At 37.3% G+C, this 18845-nt stretch overlaps 2 pseudogenes; both read left to right on the forward strand.

Annotated features, from left to right (window-relative positions):
• Positions 1 to 6922: 6922 nt before the first annotated feature.
• LOC141425541 (large ribosomal subunit protein eL19-like) lies at positions 6923 to 7488 on the forward strand (annotated as a pseudogene).
• A 7441-nt stretch (positions 7489 to 14929) lies between these two features.
• On the forward strand, positions 14930 to 15865 carry LOC141425542 (olfactory receptor 6C2-like; annotated as a pseudogene).
• The last annotated feature ends 2980 nt before the right edge of the window (positions 15866 to 18845 follow it).

An 18845-nucleotide genomic window follows, 5' to 3' on the forward strand; every position in this document is an offset into this window, starting at 1 on the left:
TTTTTAAAGAATTTCATTGAATTTCATGCTCTTAAGCCCCTATATAGTTCATTTAGAAAGAAAATTAACAAAATGGGAGAAGATCCAAGATGGTGGTTAGAATAGGCAATCAGAATTTCTGAGCTCTGTGACTCAAGAAAATATCATGAGATGTGGCAGCTACACTTGGGTAATTCTGAGTGCTTCCAGCCAAAATAAAAACCACCACCACATTAGGCACACATAAAATTCAAGGACTGATCCTTAAAATAGCCTTTAATTGCATCTAACAGCCTGGAAAATCCCCTTGGCCGTTTCTCCTTTTTATTTTTTTTTTCTTTTTCTTCTATCAATAAACAAAACACAGAGCATCAACCAGAATGGAGCTCTGTGACACCCTGAACCACCTAACCCATGGAAAGCCCCTCTACCCACACAACGCAATGAAAACAGTAGCACATCACTTCCCACCAGCTGTTTCCAAAGCTGCTTGAATAAACCTGCAGAAAGAGCAGGTGAGCAACACACACTACAGGTGACTCCCCTACCTACCCCTTGGGGAACATATTCCAGCACAGCCCCTGGGAAGATTGAATCCTCCCCACAACACTGAAAAGCATAAACAGCAAATTGCAATTGAACACCAACAGCAGGGTGAGGTGAAACTCTGAACCTGCCCCAGTTAACAGCTGTGGGGTAAGGAGCCAAACTCTCAGTGAACAAAGGTGGAAAAGTAACAAAGGCTGAGAGTATATGGGAGGGGCGTGACAAGCCAACCTCCCAAAGGAGCTGAACTAGCACCAAACAGAGATGAGGCAGAGCACAAATGCAGAAGAGGGGTGAGGCAACAGCCCAACCTCCCAAAGCAGAGCCAATGGTAGATCCCTGAGCTGATCTCATGAAAGAGTTGCAGCTGTAGAGCAATGGAGCTGCTGCCTGGTGAAAACAACTGCAGCTCTCAACAACCTGCACAACCTGGCAGTGAGTTACCCTAAGCCCCAACTGCAACCTGCCCTGTGGACAGAAGGAACCAAATACTACTCACAAGCCACTCAGCTGATGAGATCACATCAGAGCTCCTGCTTTGTAATGCAAGGCCCATAAAACCAAGGAAAACAGAAAAAAAGAGAGAGAAGAAAAAAACCTCCAGCCATCTCCACCGCAACCTGTCCAACAAAAGGGGCAGAACCCACCCCCACAAAGCCCAGAATACCAAGCACCAATACCAGGATTCAACTCCAAATGAAAAACTCCAGAACATTTACCAAGCAGACTGAACTGTTTGCTGTTGCTGTACCTTGTCTTTTGGTTTTGTTTTTGTGTTGTTAACTTTACCATCACTATTGTCTTATCCCTTTTCTTACCCTGTTCACTTTCCCCCTTATCTTATGGTACAATCCAATATACTCTTTCCCAACTGCTCTTTCTGCCCCTTCTCATCCACTCTCTACCCTGTCATTGCCTTCCCCTCCTATTCTTCCCCAACTTTTCACCACACTACCCCTGCCTCTTACATACTCACCACCTGCTGGCAAGCCTACTGTACCAACTGTATACACCCCCAGACCCCAGCAGTCCCTGACACAAGCACCCTACACTGTAAGAGTGTAAACACACCCTAACACACATAAGGGCCACAAAACCCAGCAGCACCCATACCTTTTCCTCTCCACACTCCCATTTTTTCTGCCCCCCTTTTAGTGCCACCTTTACCAATTACCCATGTTACCATCTCTTGCCTGATAATCATTACAACCCCCCCAACTTCCATTCTTTATACATATTATCACCAAGGCTTTTCTTTATAATATGTAAACAACTGGTCTGGCATTGAACCTGTGAATTTATTATTGCTAATTTACACCTCCAGGTCAGTGACAAAAAGAGCACATCAACCTAGCTAACAACTAAGACAGTTGCAACATGAAAATTAAATAAAAGGAAATAGGTAATTTAAACCACCAACTAGCCAAAATCAAGAACATAACTGCACAGTGCCAAGTGGAGTGGTTGGGAAAAGAAGAAGGGATGGAAACTGCACTCCATAAAAAAAAATCAATAAAGGATTTTTGTGGGAACCCAGTTCCTGATAGCAACACAACAATAATAAATGTAATAAATGAGCCCAGCAACACACACAAAAAAATCCCTCGAACAGGAAATCATGGAAGAAATCACTAAGAAACTCATGAAGATACTGGTCACAGTTACCCAGAAAGTACAAGATGCACTCAAGAAATTTCAAGACACCAAAAATAAAGAACATGAGAAGACACAGAAACAAATAAATGAATTCAGAGAGGACTTCAACAAACACCAAAGTGAAACAAAAGACAGTACAACAAAAGAGAGAGATGAATTACAGAAGAAGAAGACAACACAAAATATAAAAGAGGAGTTTAACAACTCTTTTAACTGTAAAAAGGAGTTTAACTGTAAACAGAACCAAAAACAAAGATCACATGATTATATGTGATTTTTCTATAAATACAGAAAAATCCTTTGACAAAATTCAACACCCTTTCATGATAAAAGCACTGAAAAAACTAGGACTCGAAGGAATGTTCCTCAACATAATAAAGATTATATACAACAAACCTATAGGTAACATTATACTAAATGGACAACAACTGAAACCATTCCCACTAAAGTCAGGAAAAATACAAGGATACCAACTTTCCCCAGTCTTAGTCAATATATTTTTGGAATTCCTAACCAGAACAATAAGAAAAAACTAAGAAACATAAGGGATTCAAATAGGGAAGGAAGAAGTTAAACTATTCCTATTTGCAGATAATATAATCCTATACCTAAAAGACCCTAAAACTCCACCACAAAATTCTTAGAAATCATAAACACTTTTGGCAAAGTAGCAGGATACAAAATCAATTTACAAAAATCAATCTTTCTATATATCAACAATAAACAGACTGAGAAAGAAATCACAGAAACATACACATTTACAATAGCCTGAAAAAAAAACCTAAGAATAAATATAACAAAGGAAACCAATGACCTTTTCAATGAAAACTATAAATCACTGAAGAGATAAATCAAAGAAGACATCAGAAAATGTAAAAATCTCCCATGTTCATGGATCAGCAGAATCAACATTGTGAAAACGGCTATATTGCCAAAAGCAATCTACATATACAATGCAATCCCTATCAAAATTTCAATGACATTCCTCACAGAGATAGAGGAATCAATCCTAAAACTCATATGGAAACACAAAAGACCTAGAATAGTCAAAGCAATTCTGACCAAAAAGTCCGATGCTGGAGGTATCACCATACCTGAATTCAAACTATACTACAGAGCCAAAACAATAAAAACAGTATAGTATTGGCACAAAAACAGACAGGAAGATCAATGGAACAGAATAGAAGACCCATACATAAAGCCCCACAGCTACATCAAACCAATTTTTGATGAAGGAGCCCAAAGCATACAATGAGGAAAAGACAGACAAATGTTGCTGGGAAAACTAGCTATCCACATGTAGAAGGCTGAAACTAGATCCTTGTCTTTCACCCTGTACCAATATCAACTCAAAGTGAATCAAAGACCTTAATGTAAGGTCTGAAACTTCGAAACAACTGTAAGAAGTACTAGGAAATATGCTGAAATATATAGGCAGAGGCAAGGACTTCCTAAATAGAACTCCAGTGACTCAGATCTATGAGAAAGAATGAATTGAACTGCATCAAACTAAAAGGCTTCTGTTTCAAAAGAAACAGACTTAAGAGACAGCTCAAACAATGGGAGAAAATCTTTGCCAGCTATTTATCTGATAAGGAACTAATACCCAGAATCTACAGGGAATTAAAAAAACTTAACCCCCAAACAATCAACATCCAAAAGAACAAATGGGCATATGAAGTGAATAGGGAATTCTTAAAGGAAGAGGTTCAAATGGCCAGTAAATATATAAAGATGTATTCAACTTCCCTGGCTATAAAAGAAATGCAAGTCAAAACTACACTAAGCTGGGTGCCAGCCTGCTCATGCCTATAATCCTAGCTATTCAGGAGGCAAAGATCAGGAGGACCATAGTTCAAAGACAACCTGGGCAAATATTTGTGAGACCCTATCCCCCCAAAAAAAACCCATCACAAAAAAGGACTGGTGGAGTGACTAAAGGAATAGACCCTTAGTTCAAGACCCAGTACTGCAAAAAATAAATAGACAAATAAAACAAACAAACAAAACAACCAAAAAAGAACTACACTAAAATTTGATCTCACCCCTGTTAGAATGGCCATCTTCAAGGGCAAAAACAGCAACAAATACTGGCAAGGAAACAGGAAGCTTTATACACTGTTGGTAGGAATGCAATTTAGTACAACCATTATGGAAAGCAGTATAAATATGCCTCAAAAAGCTAAAAATAAAACTTCCATATGATCCAGTGATACCATTCCTGAGCATACATCAGAAGGAACAATAAATCAGGATATAATAGAAACACTTGCACACCGATGTTTATTGCAGCTCTGTTCACAATAGCCAAGCTATGGAAAAAACCCAGATGCCCTACAACTGATGAATAGATCAAGAAAATGTGGAAAAAAATATATATATATATGTATATATATATACATATATTAATTTATATATTAATATAATATATTATATATTAATTTGTTTATTTATACAATGGAGTTTTATTTGGCCATAAGGAAGAATGACACCACATGGTTTAGAGGTAAATAAATGCAACTGGAGGACATGATGTTAAGTGAAGTAAATCAGGCTCAGAAAGATAAAGTTTGCATGTTTTCTCTCATATGTGGGAGATAGATTCAAAAGATAAACATATACACAAAAAGAAACATGATGTTATACAAACTTATATGTAGAACATGCTTGTAATAGTGGAACTACTCTTTGGAACTCAAAAGAGGAGGGAAAAGAAAAGAGAATGATAGTCAATAGTATCAAAATACATTACATCTGTGCAGGTAGAGGATATAACAACATATATTGAAAGCTGTTGAATAATGGTGGGCAAGGGGAGAAGGGATAAAGGAGAGAAACAGAAAGGGTTGAAGTGACCAAAATAAAGTATACTCACAGCCAGAAGACATGGAAAAACCCTTTTCAGCATTGACTTTGGGATTAATAATGAAAGACAGGACTGTAAAATAAGTACAGTATGGGGGGGGTACTTGCGGGAGGGGGAGGGTGAATGGAGGAGATGAAGGTGAGGGAATATGGTTGATGGGTTTCATATGCATATATGAAGTAGAATAATGAAATTCTTGCAGTTGCTTTAAGAGAGGTGAGGAGGAACTCTTGGTGGGGGTAGGGGAGATCTAAACAATGTACAATGTAAGGCTATTTGGAATTATTACAATGAATCCTCCCTGTACAATAAATATATCCAAAAAAAAGAAAAAAGAAACACTAGAAAGAGCCTGGCATCAATGGCTCATGCCTGTAATCCTAGATACTCAGGAGGCAGAGATCAGGAAGATCACAGTTCGAAGTCAGCCAGGGCAAATAGTTTGTGAGATTCAACACCAAAAAAGGGCTGGTGGAGAAGCTCAAGTGGTAGAGCACCTGCCTAATAAGCATGAGGCCCAGAGTTCAAAACCAGAACCACATAAAAAAAACTGGGACGCTCTCAAATAAGCCACTTAAAAGAACTAGAAATACAAGAATAAGCCAAACCAAAATTAGTAGTCCAAAAATTGAAAAATATCAATTAGAGACTTGGTTCTTTAAAGAAAGATAACCAAAATAAATAAATCTTAAGCTAGACTAATGAAGAAAAAAAGAGAGAATGCAAACAAATAGAATGATATTTAAGAAACATTGTAACTGATACCAAAGAGATATAAAAGATTGTAAGAGGCTACTATGAATTATTGTATGTCCAAAACTTGGATAACCTAGAAAATGGATAAATTCCTAGACATATATGACTTACCAACACTGAATCATTAAGAAATAGAAAATCTGAAAAAAAAAGAAAAAGAATGAATAAGGTTATTAAATCAGTATTTTAAAAGCCTTCCAAAAGGGCAGAACAAGTCCTGTCCAGAGGGGAAGGTCTGGCACAAGTGGGAGGGGGGAGATGTTGGGGAAAGGGGGTAAGAGGGTGAATACATGCAATAAAATGTGTACACATGTTAAGTATATGCAAAAATGACACCTGTTGAAACTATTCTAGAAATCCAGGGGAGGGGAAGGGAGGATGAAGGAGAATGGTTGAGGAAGTGAATGCATGTATGATGAATTTGATATATTGTCAGAATCTGTGTAAATGTCACAACATACTCCCACCTGTCACAATAAAGGGAAAAAAATGAAACGAATTTAGTTAGGGGGGAAAAAAAAGCTTCGCAAAAAAGAAAATTCCAAGACAAGATGAATATAATGATGAATTCTACCCAAGATTTAAGAATAATTGATGCCAATCTTTCTCTTATTCTTCCAAAGATTGAAGAGGAAAAAGCTTCCAAACTCATACTATGAGCTTTTCTAGGAACCTAACCCAAAAAGACGTTCCAAGAAAAGAAAATTATGATTCAATTTCCTGACCAACATACATACAAATAGTCTCAGTATTAACCAACTGAATTAACAGTACATTAAACGAACCACAAGCGGAAGCCACATATGGTAGCACGTGTCTGTAATCCCAGTACTTGCGAGGCTGAGACGGGAAGATCATGAGTTTGAGACCAGCCTGGGCTGCACAGCAAGATCATAGTAAGATCCTGTCTCGAAAAAATAAACCACTACGACCAAGTGACATTTATTCATGGGATGCAAGAATAGTTTACCATATGCAAGTCAATTGATATGATAAAGTATATCAATAGAAAAAAAGAGCAAAAAAAGGCATTATCATCTCAAGAGATGCAAAAAAAGGATTTTAAAAAACTCAAAATAGGAGTTCGTTCCTTTCGCTGCTGCGGCCGCAGCCATTAGTATGCTCAGGCTTCAGGAGAGGCCGGCGTCCAGTGTCCTCCACTGTGGCAAAAAAAGAAAGAAAGAAAGAAAAGGTATGGTCGGACCCCAATGAGGCCATTGAAATCGCCAGTGCCAACTCTCATCAGCAGATCCAGAAGCTGATCAAAGATAGATTGACAATCCGCAAGCCTGTCCGTTCTCGGGCTCCACGCAGGAAAAACACCTTGGCTCTCCATAAGGGCAGGCAAATGGGCATAGGGAACCAAAAAGGTACTGCCAACTCCGAACGCCAGGGAAGGTGACTGGATAGGGAAGATGCAGGGCGGGATGCTCAGGCGATACCTTGAATCTAAGATTGACCGCCGCATGTATCACAGCCTGTACCTAAGGTGAAGGGGAACATGGCAAGCGGATTCTCATGGAACACATTCACAAGCTGAAAGGCTGGCAAAAAGCTCCTGGCTGACCAGGCTGAGGCCCGCAGGTCTTAAACCAAGGAAGCTGAAGCATTGTGAAGAGGGCCTCCAGGCCAAGAAGGAGGAGATAATCGGCAATCTATCCAAGGAGGAAGAGACCAAGAAGTGAACCTCCCCTCTCCTGTCTGTACATAATAGTGGCCTTGGTGATCATCATTAAAACAAAATAAGTCTTTATTTAAACAAAAATACTCAAAATAAATTAGGTATAAAATGAATGTACCTAAAACAATAAGCTCACAGCTAACTCCAAATTTAAGAGTAAAATCAGAAAGATGTCTTCTAAGATTAAGAGCAAGATATGGATTCCCACTCTCACCACTTCTTCCAAAATAGGACTAAAAGACTTAGCCAAGAAAAACAAAAGGATTGCAAATTGCAAAGAAAAAAAAAGCTAATTTATTCATATTGAAGATAACATGATCTTTACATGAGAAATCCCTAAAGTCTACACACATGAAAAAAAATTAATATATTCAGTAAAGTGGCAGTAGAAAATCAACATACAAAAATCAGTTGCATTTACATAGACCAACAACAAACAATCTGAAGAAGAATTCAAGACACCTATCACCTTTTCAAGAAATTAATAAAATAGTTAGGAATAAATTTAATCATGGAGGTGAATGATCTGCACACTGAAAACCACAAGACAAGGATGAAAGAAATTGAAAATACCAATCGCTATCAAAGTTCCATAGAATTTTTCACAGAAATAGAAAAAAATAATTCTAACCTTTATATGGAAAAAAAAGATCCCAATTAGCATAGGCAATTTTGAGAATTCAGGATCACTTCATGATCTCAAACTTTATTGCAAAGCTGTAGTGATCAGAATAGGATCATACTAGCATAAAAATGGACACTTAGATCAATGGAACAGGATGAAGGTTCCAGAAATAAAAGCATATACACAGAGACAATAAATATGTGACAAGGGTACCAAGACTACACAATAGGGAAAAGATAGTCTCTTCAACAAATGGTTCTGGGAAAACAAGATATCCATATATCGAAGAATAAAATTGGACCCTGTCTTACATCAGTTACAAAAATTAACTTGAAATGGGCTAAAGACCTAAATATTAAAACCTGAAACCATAAAACTCCTAGAAGAAAACATAGACAAAAGGTCCTTTGATAATGGTCTTAGCAGCAATTTTTTTATACATAACACTGAAAACACAGGCAACAAAAATTGACAACCAAGATTGTTTTAACCTAAAAAGATTTGCATACGAAAAGAAACAATCAATAGAGTGAAAAGGCAACCTACAGAATGGAAGAAAATATTTCCCAATCATATATCCATTAAGAAGTTAATATCCAAGGGTTTTGAAATGTAGCTCACTTGTAGAGCACTTGTTTAACATGAGGTGAGCCTTGGATTCAACACCACACACTTCCCAAAAACAAACAAAAAAAAAAAAAGAAAGAAAGAAGTTAATATGTAAGGAACTCATTTAACTCAATGGCATAAAAACAAATATCTTGATTAATCAAATAGCAAGGGTCCTAAATACATATTTCCCTAGGTATATGTTCAACAAGTACATGAGAAAGTACTCCACTTTTGCTAATTATCAGAGAAACTGAAATCAAAGCCCCAATGAAACATCACCCCACACTTGTTGGAATAGTGTTATCTGAAAGTGCAAAGACAGCAAGTGTTGGAGAAGATGTGAAGAAAAGAAAACCATTACACAATGCTGAGAATGTAAATTAGCTAGTCTTTAAGGAAAACATTATGGAGTTTCCTCAAAAAGTTAAAAATACAACTACACTACAATCCAACAATCCTACTTCTGGATGTATATCCACAGGAAATAAGATCAGTATCCCAAAGAGATCTATACACTCTCATGTTCATTTCAGCATGATACTGGAAATTCAGTCCCCTGAACTCAATGCCAATTCACAAATAATGACAGCAAGCATTTTGGAGAAAAGGATAAGTAAGGTTTATTAATTTTGCCAAGCAAAATGAGGACTTCATGAACATCTCAAAAACTACAGCCTTACTGCCAGATAGAGAGGATGGGTTTTTAAAAGAAAATGCAGAAGTTCGGGCTTCTAGATGTATGTGCTGAGACATGACTTTGGGACAGACGGTGGCCTGGGGTCTGCTTATTGCCCCACACAATGGCATTAGTCAGGGAGCTATATGCCCTGCTATCTTGAATGTACCTTGCTGTCCTGAATGTTCCTTCACCCCCACGGTCAGCAAGATAAGGAGAGAAGAGTGATAAACTTGCCTGGAGCTGCACAGACATTCTTGAATTCTCTCACATAAGGGATTGGGAAAGGAAGATACAACAAAGAAAAATGTTGCCACCCTCAAGCTAGTATTCAGTAACATAAAGGAAGACAAAGAGGAAGTGTTGGAAATTACCACTCTCGGCCATATCCCATCAAGAGGTCCTTCAAAACTTTATTCCAAATAGGGAGATGCATTCCTTTTCTCTAGTCTATCCCCTTTGCCAGAGAAATTTTTCAATCACTATCTGCCAACTGTGGGATAACACACAGGAGTGGTGTGACTAAACAATGAAGGACAAGAATGAAAAACATGTCATGCTAAAGGAAAGGAACTAACGGGAGGCAGAAGAGTAAAAGAAGAAAATAAAGATGGTGAATGAATATTGGTGATGTACTTTCTATACAGGAATGAATATAGAATTTTTAAACCTGTCAAAAACACCATTAAAAAAAAAGACTAAGATAAAAAGGAAAAAAATGGAGGACATGAACCACATCGGGATAAAGACATATATATGTGGAAATGTCATAATGAAACTCTCTGCATAGATAGCTTAAAGAGTAATGTCTCTTTTTTCACAAAAGTGGAGGACAGGAATGTAAATCAAGTTCTGTCTGGAGATTGGTACCAGTGGCAAGGGGACAATATAAAGAAAGGATGTAGGAGGGTGAATATGGTAGAAATATTACATACTCATGTATGAAAATAATACCTGTTGAAACTATTCTAAGAATAGAGGGAGAGGGATAAAGGAGAATAATGGAGGAATAATGGAGGGGGTAAATATACCCCTAGTACAACAATAATATGATAATAAAAAAGGAGTGGTGTGACATGGCTAGTCTCTATGAGAAACCTCAATAGAGTACTGAATGGACTGAGGAGGACAGAGGAGAGAGCACAGGAACAGTGGAAACGCCTGCTTCAGTGGGGGCAGCAGGAGCACACCTCTGGGCAGCTGCTCTACCATTAGACACCAGCATCCTGTGACAGCAGGAACAAGTGTCCAGAAATAATGGCAGAGACAGTCAAGGAAGAAAACTATTCTCCTTCACTGGATAGAAATTACTCAGAGCAAAACATAAAATATTTCCTGGAACCAAGCAATTTTTAATTCAGGTTTAAGAGGCAAAACTCTCTGTTGCTTCAAATACCAAAAGTAATTTCATTGACCATCTGCAAAAAGATACAAGTAGGAAGAAATATAATGAAATGCAGGTCAGATAGCACTCAGAGAACATCAAGTTTGAAATATAAATGCTGAAGAGCCTTAGTAATGAGGAAGAGACTCTGTAGAATGTCAAGGATCTTTGAATTTGGATAAATTTTGTTCAAATAGTGTACCAACACTGTGCAGTGTTCTGACTGGTTAGTTCTCTGCTCTTCAGTTTTCTCATCTTAAAACAAGGAATTTTTAAATTTTGAGAACAATATTTTTATTTTATATGATATATATAAATACAAAGTACCATGCATACTACCTAAACATAGAATACAAAGATTCAACAGTGAAATCAAAACAGAATTTAGATGACATTAAACCACCCTCCAGGTCTCTGAGGACGTTGTTCCCATTGCTACATGTTTTTACATTGTTGATTAGACTGCTACCAATTTGTTAATAATTTGTCAAACTGAGTCATCAAGGACTGTTCTGTTGTTCACTCAGATTTTTCCTGTGCACTGGTAGCAATATAAAAGAAATATTGCTATGACAGAAATTGCAGGGAAGCCTGCCTCCCTGCCCAGGGAGATTAGATGACGATCTCCAACAAAACTAGAAACTTTCTTTTTCTCCACATCACTGTTTTCTTCCATTGAACTAACACAACTGGGAAATCTGCTATAAGATGCCATTTTAGACACAGCAAGGCAACAAGGGAACTGAGACTGAGCTTATTATTGCAAGAACGTGAAATCTGGAGAGAGAGAGAGAGAGAGAGAGGTCGTGTTGTATGTGCACACATGCACATGCTTATGTGATGCCAAGGTTAGGAGCTGAGATGGGAGACACCTAAGAGTGGAAAAAGAATACACACAAGCCTCTTTTTGCTCCTCAAGTCATGGTTTTTTCAATGAAGAACTGTCAAAAAAGTAAGTATGAAACTGTTATGAATAGTTTCCCATATTCTTTAAATGTATGCAGTGTGTGAATAGTTTTTAAATCTGGAATTCAGTTCATTACCACTGATACTTCAGAAAGGGAGATGACAGTCATTTCTAATAAATAGTTATTATGAAGGAACATGAAATTAGAATTTTCCTGCAATAGTCACTTTTATCCTTTATCTTAGTCATAACTATCAGTTGAGGACACTGTTACCATTTGATAAAAATATATGGAAAAGACATCCACTAGTGTCACAGAAAACAAATAATATCAGTATTCAAAATGATCTTCAAGAAACTTCACCTTATTATCCATCAAGTATTTAAGGTCTTATTGCCACTTTTTTGGGAGATGCAGCATTCAAACCTTTCTTGAACCTAAACTATTCAGTCCATGAAGAAGACTGAATGCAATTTGTTTCAAATACAAGTAAGATTAAGGACTTGTAGGTGTGACTCAAGCAGTGGAGCACCTACTTTGCAAGCACAAACCTCTGAGTTCAAACTCCAGTCCCACCAAAATAAATAAATAAGATCAAATTGTTTGAAATACATTTTAATTCACTAAATAGAGAGACTATGAAGGAAAAATCTGAGTCTTAATCACTCTTGAAACTATCAAAGTGACTGACAGTAAGTGGTCTACATAGCTAAGTCACCAAGGACTATCTACTCGTGCCAATTGAAACAGTACTTACGGGAGGGAGGTGGCTATGTTTATTATTTATTTTGTGAAGTTAATTCAAACTTCAACTGATCCAAACTATAAAAATAAATAACTCTTGGTCTCCCAGGGAAACTTTCCCAATATAACATAGAACATTGGTGTGGTTACTGGTAGATAAAAGTCAAAAGGACCTTTATCCAAAGGGTCTGCCACCACAGGCTTAACTATATTGCTAAAAGCAGTGTTAATGTAACAAGTTTCATGAATTAAAGGACAATGTCTCTGAAATCTAATACATTATTATAGACACTTTAAACATTAACAATCATTCAGGCACCATTATGATTAAGTTCTTCAGTCTTTCCTAACAATATAAAAGTTTTGGTAATAAGAGGGAATAATTTTTGAACCTAGAATGTTGTAAGAGAGGAAGGCTGGAATGAGACTATCAAGGGCTGTCACAAAGATTTAAAAAACTCTACAATGAAAGGAAAGGGAGATTGGAAGTGCAGAAATGGGGCTAAGGAAGCTTGCCTAGCAAGATGAGGTCCTGAGTTCAATCCCCAGTAAAAAAATTCAGAAATGAACCTAATCTAAAACTGTGTTCAATCTGTCAGTCTTCTCCTGGCAAATACACAGCAAGATACCACCTCTCCTATTTATCCCACATGCCAAGGAGAGGGGCAGTTTTTCTTGTTGCAAAACTGTGAACCTGAGCAATGTACCTTGTTAACTCAACTTTTAGTGACAGCTTAAACTACCAACTTTAGTAAAAAGAAAAGAGCCTTGAGAATTTGAATGAACATAGGAAAATATAAATACCTATTAAGAGCTACCAGTATAACTAAGAACAATTTTAAAGACCAAAGCATGGAATAATTATTACCCTAAATTCAAATTTTAAATTTCACTAAAATATTGTATTACTATGTTACTAAAATGAAATATTATCTGCCATTGGTAGCCTAAAAACTGAGAGCAACTTGATCACAGTTGTATCTCCATTCTCTGTAAATATTGGTTCTAATTAAATAATTATTTGAATGAGTGGCCATTATGTGTTAAGAAAGAAATCTAAAGTGTCTTTGATTCTCAACCAGGTACACACTCATTGTCTATAATCAGGGCAGTTCTTTAAAAACAACATATTAGTCTTTTCTCTCATATAGAAATTTGTAGGGCCTCTCTATAAACCCTTGATTTATACCCAATTAATTCCCCTTATATCACAAAGACAAATTATTGACCGTTATATTACTATTAACACTACTATCCTTGTGAGAATAAATTCAGCACATTTTCTTTTACATGGTAGCTATCTGAGAGCAGCTACTTGAAAAATAAATTTCAGTAAGGGTTAAGTTCTGACATGAAGAAAAGGAGACTTCCCTGAGTCTGTATCTAATGTAGTACCTAAAAAATAACATAAATTTGAATCCAGGAAGACTTGAACTGCTGAGAGGTGCCAAAATAGACAGTGATAAATCCCAAAGAGAAAGGAAGGGCATTTTATAATTTGTTTGCAAAGATTTGTTACATATGGGTTCATTTATTTCTTAATGTTGTTTGAGCAAATTATATGTATCAAAGACAGAGAACAAAGCAGCAGGATTAGAAAGATGGTTGATAAATTAGTTGGGAGAGTGACTGTCCAAAGAGGTCAGAGACAGACTCTGAAGACAGAGCAGTCAAGAGCAAGGGGTTGATCAGTCTGACAAAGAAAGCAATGCTGCAGATGATTCGTTCTAGGCTGTCGACCCAAAGCATCACAACAGGATGCAATCAAGTTTCTAGTTGATTCAGACTACTTTTTCTTTATAGCACTTTAGAGGGTTTGGGAAACTTTTTGCCTAAGCTAGCTTAGAAATACTTTTCATTTACCAAATTCAGGAATGACAAAACAAAGACACGCCTTTATAATTTAAATTTTTCATCTCCTTATTTAGAGATAATTTGAAGTGCAAAGAGCAGAATTAACACTTTAAAATTAATGTGCTACTGCTAAGATTCATCACAACAACATAAAATGATCAACAGAAAATCCTAATTAGCAGACCTTTCTTGGTTTTGAAAATGAAGCATTTCAGTATGGTGAGGAAAAGCAAAGAAAGATGAAGATGGCAAAAAAAAAAAAGAAGAAAAGAAAAACCCTCCAAATTATTATGATTTCTTCCAGGGTGAGAATAAATAAAAATCTGCACCTCAAGGCAATAATGTGAGAAATCACATATTGGACATATGTATCATTTATGTTTTGCTTGATTTTTGACGTCTTCATAATAATGGTTTCTAATCAGAATTAAAAGCACAAGATCTGTGTTAGATATTTCCTATAGCTGCTTCTTAGTAAGGTGTCAATGATATAGCTCTGTTAACAAACTGATCATCACGTAAAAGAAGATCAAGTGCGTGTGAGCTGGCTGGCTGGGATGTCTGCAGCCAGATTCCAATTCCAGCTTTTTATAACACTTTTCTCTTCAGGTCCAATCACCTGTGTCTCGGCATAAGGCAGGGATGAGAAATCATATGGCAATAACAACATTCATCCTACTGGGATTGACAAATGACCCCAAACTACAAGTTCTAATTTTCCTATTTTTGTGTCTTACCTACATGTTAAGTGTAGCTGGGAACTTCATCATTATCACCCTCACACTTTTGAATTCCCATCTTAAAACTCCCATATATTTTTTTCTCTGAAATTTCTCTTTCTTAGAAGTCTCATTCACCACTGTCTGTATCCCCAGATTCCTGTACACTATGACAACAGGAGACAACATTGTCACTTATAATGCTTGTGCCACTCAATTGTTTTTTGTTGTCTTCTTTGGAGCAACAGAATTTTTTCTCCTTGCTGCCATGTCCTATGACCGCTGTGTGGCCATTTGCAAGCCCTGCATTACACAACCATCATGAGCAACAGAGTCTGCTCTACTCTTGTTCTCTGCTGCTGGTTTGCTGTTCTGCTGATTATTCTCCCACCTTTTGGTGTAGGCCTCCAGCTGGAATTTTGTGACTCCAATGTGATTGACCATTTTGGCTGTGATGCCTCTCCAATTCTACAGATAACCTGCTCAGACAGTGTTTATAGAGAAAATTATCTTAAGTTTTGCCATACTGACACTCATTATTACTCTAGTGTGTGTAGTTCTGTCCTACACATACATCATCAAGACCATTCTAAAGTTCCCTTCTGCCCAACAAAGGAAAAAGGCCTTTTCCACCTGCTCTTCTCTTATGATTGTGGTTTCCATCACCTATGGCAGCTGCATCTTCATCTACATCAAACCTTCAGCAAAGGAGGTAGTGGCCATTAATAAGGGAGTGTCTGTGCTCACGACTTCAGTTGCCCCTTTGTTTAACCCATTCATTTATACATTTCAAAACAAACAAGTGAAAGAAGCTTTCAAAGACACAGTAAAACGGATTGTATTTTTCACAAAGAAGTAAGAACCGATTGATGATTTTGAGGCTAACTTAAATTAAATTTAAATGAGTAACCATGAGCAATGTTCATGAATTTGACAAATATGATTCTTCTTATTCAGTTGATTCATCAAGCTAATACTCTTACAATCCAAAAAACAAAATCAAGTAATTTATCGCACCTTCTTTTATAATTTATTTTATTTAGAATGATTTATTCAATTATTGTATGCTTCAGAGCTTAAATTCTCCAAACCCCAATGTCAAAAAAGGAAATATAAGTAAGTAAAAGTTGTATCTCTTGCCATATGGCCTTCTCATGATGTGGAATCTAAATATCCGAGTCCACTTCTCACTTCTTGGGAATACTTCAATATCTAGAGTTCAAGAGTAACTTAAGATTCTTCACTGAAGCTTAAAAAGTGATGCAAAGCAAAATGATGCATTCCAGAGCTCTTTCTCATTTTAAAAATGTCCATTTTTCAAGAATATATAAAAGGTGCTAATGGGCAACTTCAGGATCAGTGAGAATTCATTCTTTAAACTATTCATTCTTTAGACTAATAACCACCAAAATGTTTCCATTAGCCTTTCTGAAATCATTCATCTTCCTTGCATCTTGAAATATAATGATTGAAAATAAAAAAAAAAAGAATAAGACTTCCAAGTGCTGAATGTCTACTACTGACATGACCATTGAAGTTGTTTGGATATACTCTTAGAGAACCAGCCCTGAATTTAAAGGCACAAATTAAATCTTGGTTATGTAAGTTCTTACAACTATTCAGACACATTATCTCTTGATTTAAGAAGAATGTCAGAGTTCAGGAGGATTGACCACATATTTTTAAAGTTCATAATTTGGAAAGGACATTCTCAGATGCATTTGGTTGCTTGGCATAGACAGACTACTGAAGATTCAGTGTAAAAACAATGGATAAGAGGGGAGGAAGAGGAAAACAGGTAACTTAAACTAAATAACTGGAATTCATTCTATTAAATGATAAAAGGCAACCTGTTATTGTTCTCATGCTTTATAGTTGTGAAAATAAAATTAGTCTCCATGTTTATCAAAAATCATCTAATCACTCAAATATTCTGAAAATTTTGATCAACTTCTAATTGTTTACATAAGGTCTGGGCCATTGTTTTCTTTGAATGTTGACGGTAAAAATAATCCAAGATAGGCATAGTGCCTCACACCTATAATCTCAGCTACTTGGGAAGTAGCAATTGGATTGGAAGAATGGAAGTTTGAGTCCAGCCTGACCAAAAAATTAGTGAGAGTTAACCTCAACAAAAAAGCTGAGCATGTTGGTACACATCTGTAATCCCACCTAAGCAGGAAGCAAGGGTAGGAGGGTTGTTGTTCAGGCAAACTCAGGCAAAAAATGTGAGCCTCCACTGGAAAATAACTAAAGCCAAAAGAAATAGGGGAATGCCTCAAGTGAGAGAGTTTACCAAGCAAACGTGAGGCTCTGAGTTCTAACTTTGTACCACCAAAACCAAACAACAAAAAATATATTTTTAATGCCAATTTACTATTCAAGAACCAAATGAAAAAAAAAAAGAACCAAGTGCATCTGGATAGACCCATATTTGAAATTAAGTCAGTTCAGTAAAGGTAATCATCTACTTTGGTCCTGGATAATGAGGCATTCTTCTCTTTAAAAAGAAATGCAGAAGGAGATCCAAGATATTGGCTAGAGTATGGAAGCAGAAATCCTAAGCAGCATGACTCCAGAAACCAACTTGAGACATCAGAGCTACATTTGGGTAATTCTGATTGCTTCTAGCCAAAATAATAACCACAGTCACATTATGTACAGAAAAAAATTCAAAGACTGACCCTTAAATCAGCCTTTAATTGCACCTAACTGCTGTGACCTGTGGAGCAGTCAACAAGGCAGGTCTGGCCTTGGGGGAAAAAAACCCTGGCTGTTTCTCTCTTTTTTTCTTCCTCTTCTTCTTGTCTCCTTCTTCCATCAAGCAGAAGACAGAGCATCAATCAGAATCAAACTCTATGACATCCTGAATCCCCAGCTCATGCAAAGCCTTCCCTCCCTGCACTGCACAGAGAAAAGTTGGCACCATTTCTCCTCACTGCCACCAGCTCCAAATCTGCTTGTGAGTGAATTGGCAGAATGAACAGGTGAGCATCACACAACACATGCAAGTCCCCTACCAACCCCCCAGAACATAAACCAGTGCAGCCCTGAGAAGACAGACACCCCCCCATAAAGCTGAAAAACATAAAGAGCAAACTGGAATCTAACACCAGCAGTGGAGGTGTGGGTGGAACACTGTACCTACCTCAAGAATGGGAGTGGGGCAAGTTGCTAAACTCTCAGCACAGAACTCTCAGTGAACAAAACCAAAAAGGCAGCAAAGGCTGAGAGCAGAGGTGGGTGACAAGCCACCCAGGTGGTGGATCCCAGAGCTGATCTCCTGGGTCAGAGGGCAGCATTCAAACCCACCTTACTAGGGAAGGAGATGACCAAACAGAGCTGCAGTTGTAGGATAACACAGCTGTCACCTGGTGAAAACAACAGCTCAGACCACCCTCCAGAAATTGGCAGACTTAACCTCACCTCACAATTTCAATTAAACTGGTAGCCAGAAGAACCAAACACTACTCACACTCTGATGTGGTGAGACCACTGCTTGTATGCCAATACCAGGACTGGATGCTGGAGGAATAACTCCAGAACTTAAACCAAAGACTGAAATTCTACTTGTCCTGAGCTTGGTGTTTTTTATTGTCTTTTTTTATTGTGGGTTTTTATTTTATTTTATTCTTGTTTCTATTTTCTTATTTTCTTTCTGTATCATTAACTTCACCATCAATATCTTCTTCTTATTTCTTTTTATTCATATTTGCATACAATGTTTGGGTCATTTCTCCCCCCTTCCCCCACCCCCTCCCTTACCTGCCCGTATCCTCCTTCTCCTCTCAATTCCCTCTTACCTGGCAGAAAGTATTTTGCCCTTATCTCTAATTTTG

Source organism: Castor canadensis, chromosome 8, assembly GCF_047511655.1.
Source record: "Castor canadensis chromosome 8, mCasCan1.hap1v2, whole genome shotgun sequence".
Taxonomy (NCBI): domain Eukaryota; kingdom Metazoa; phylum Chordata; class Mammalia; order Rodentia; family Castoridae; genus Castor; species Castor canadensis.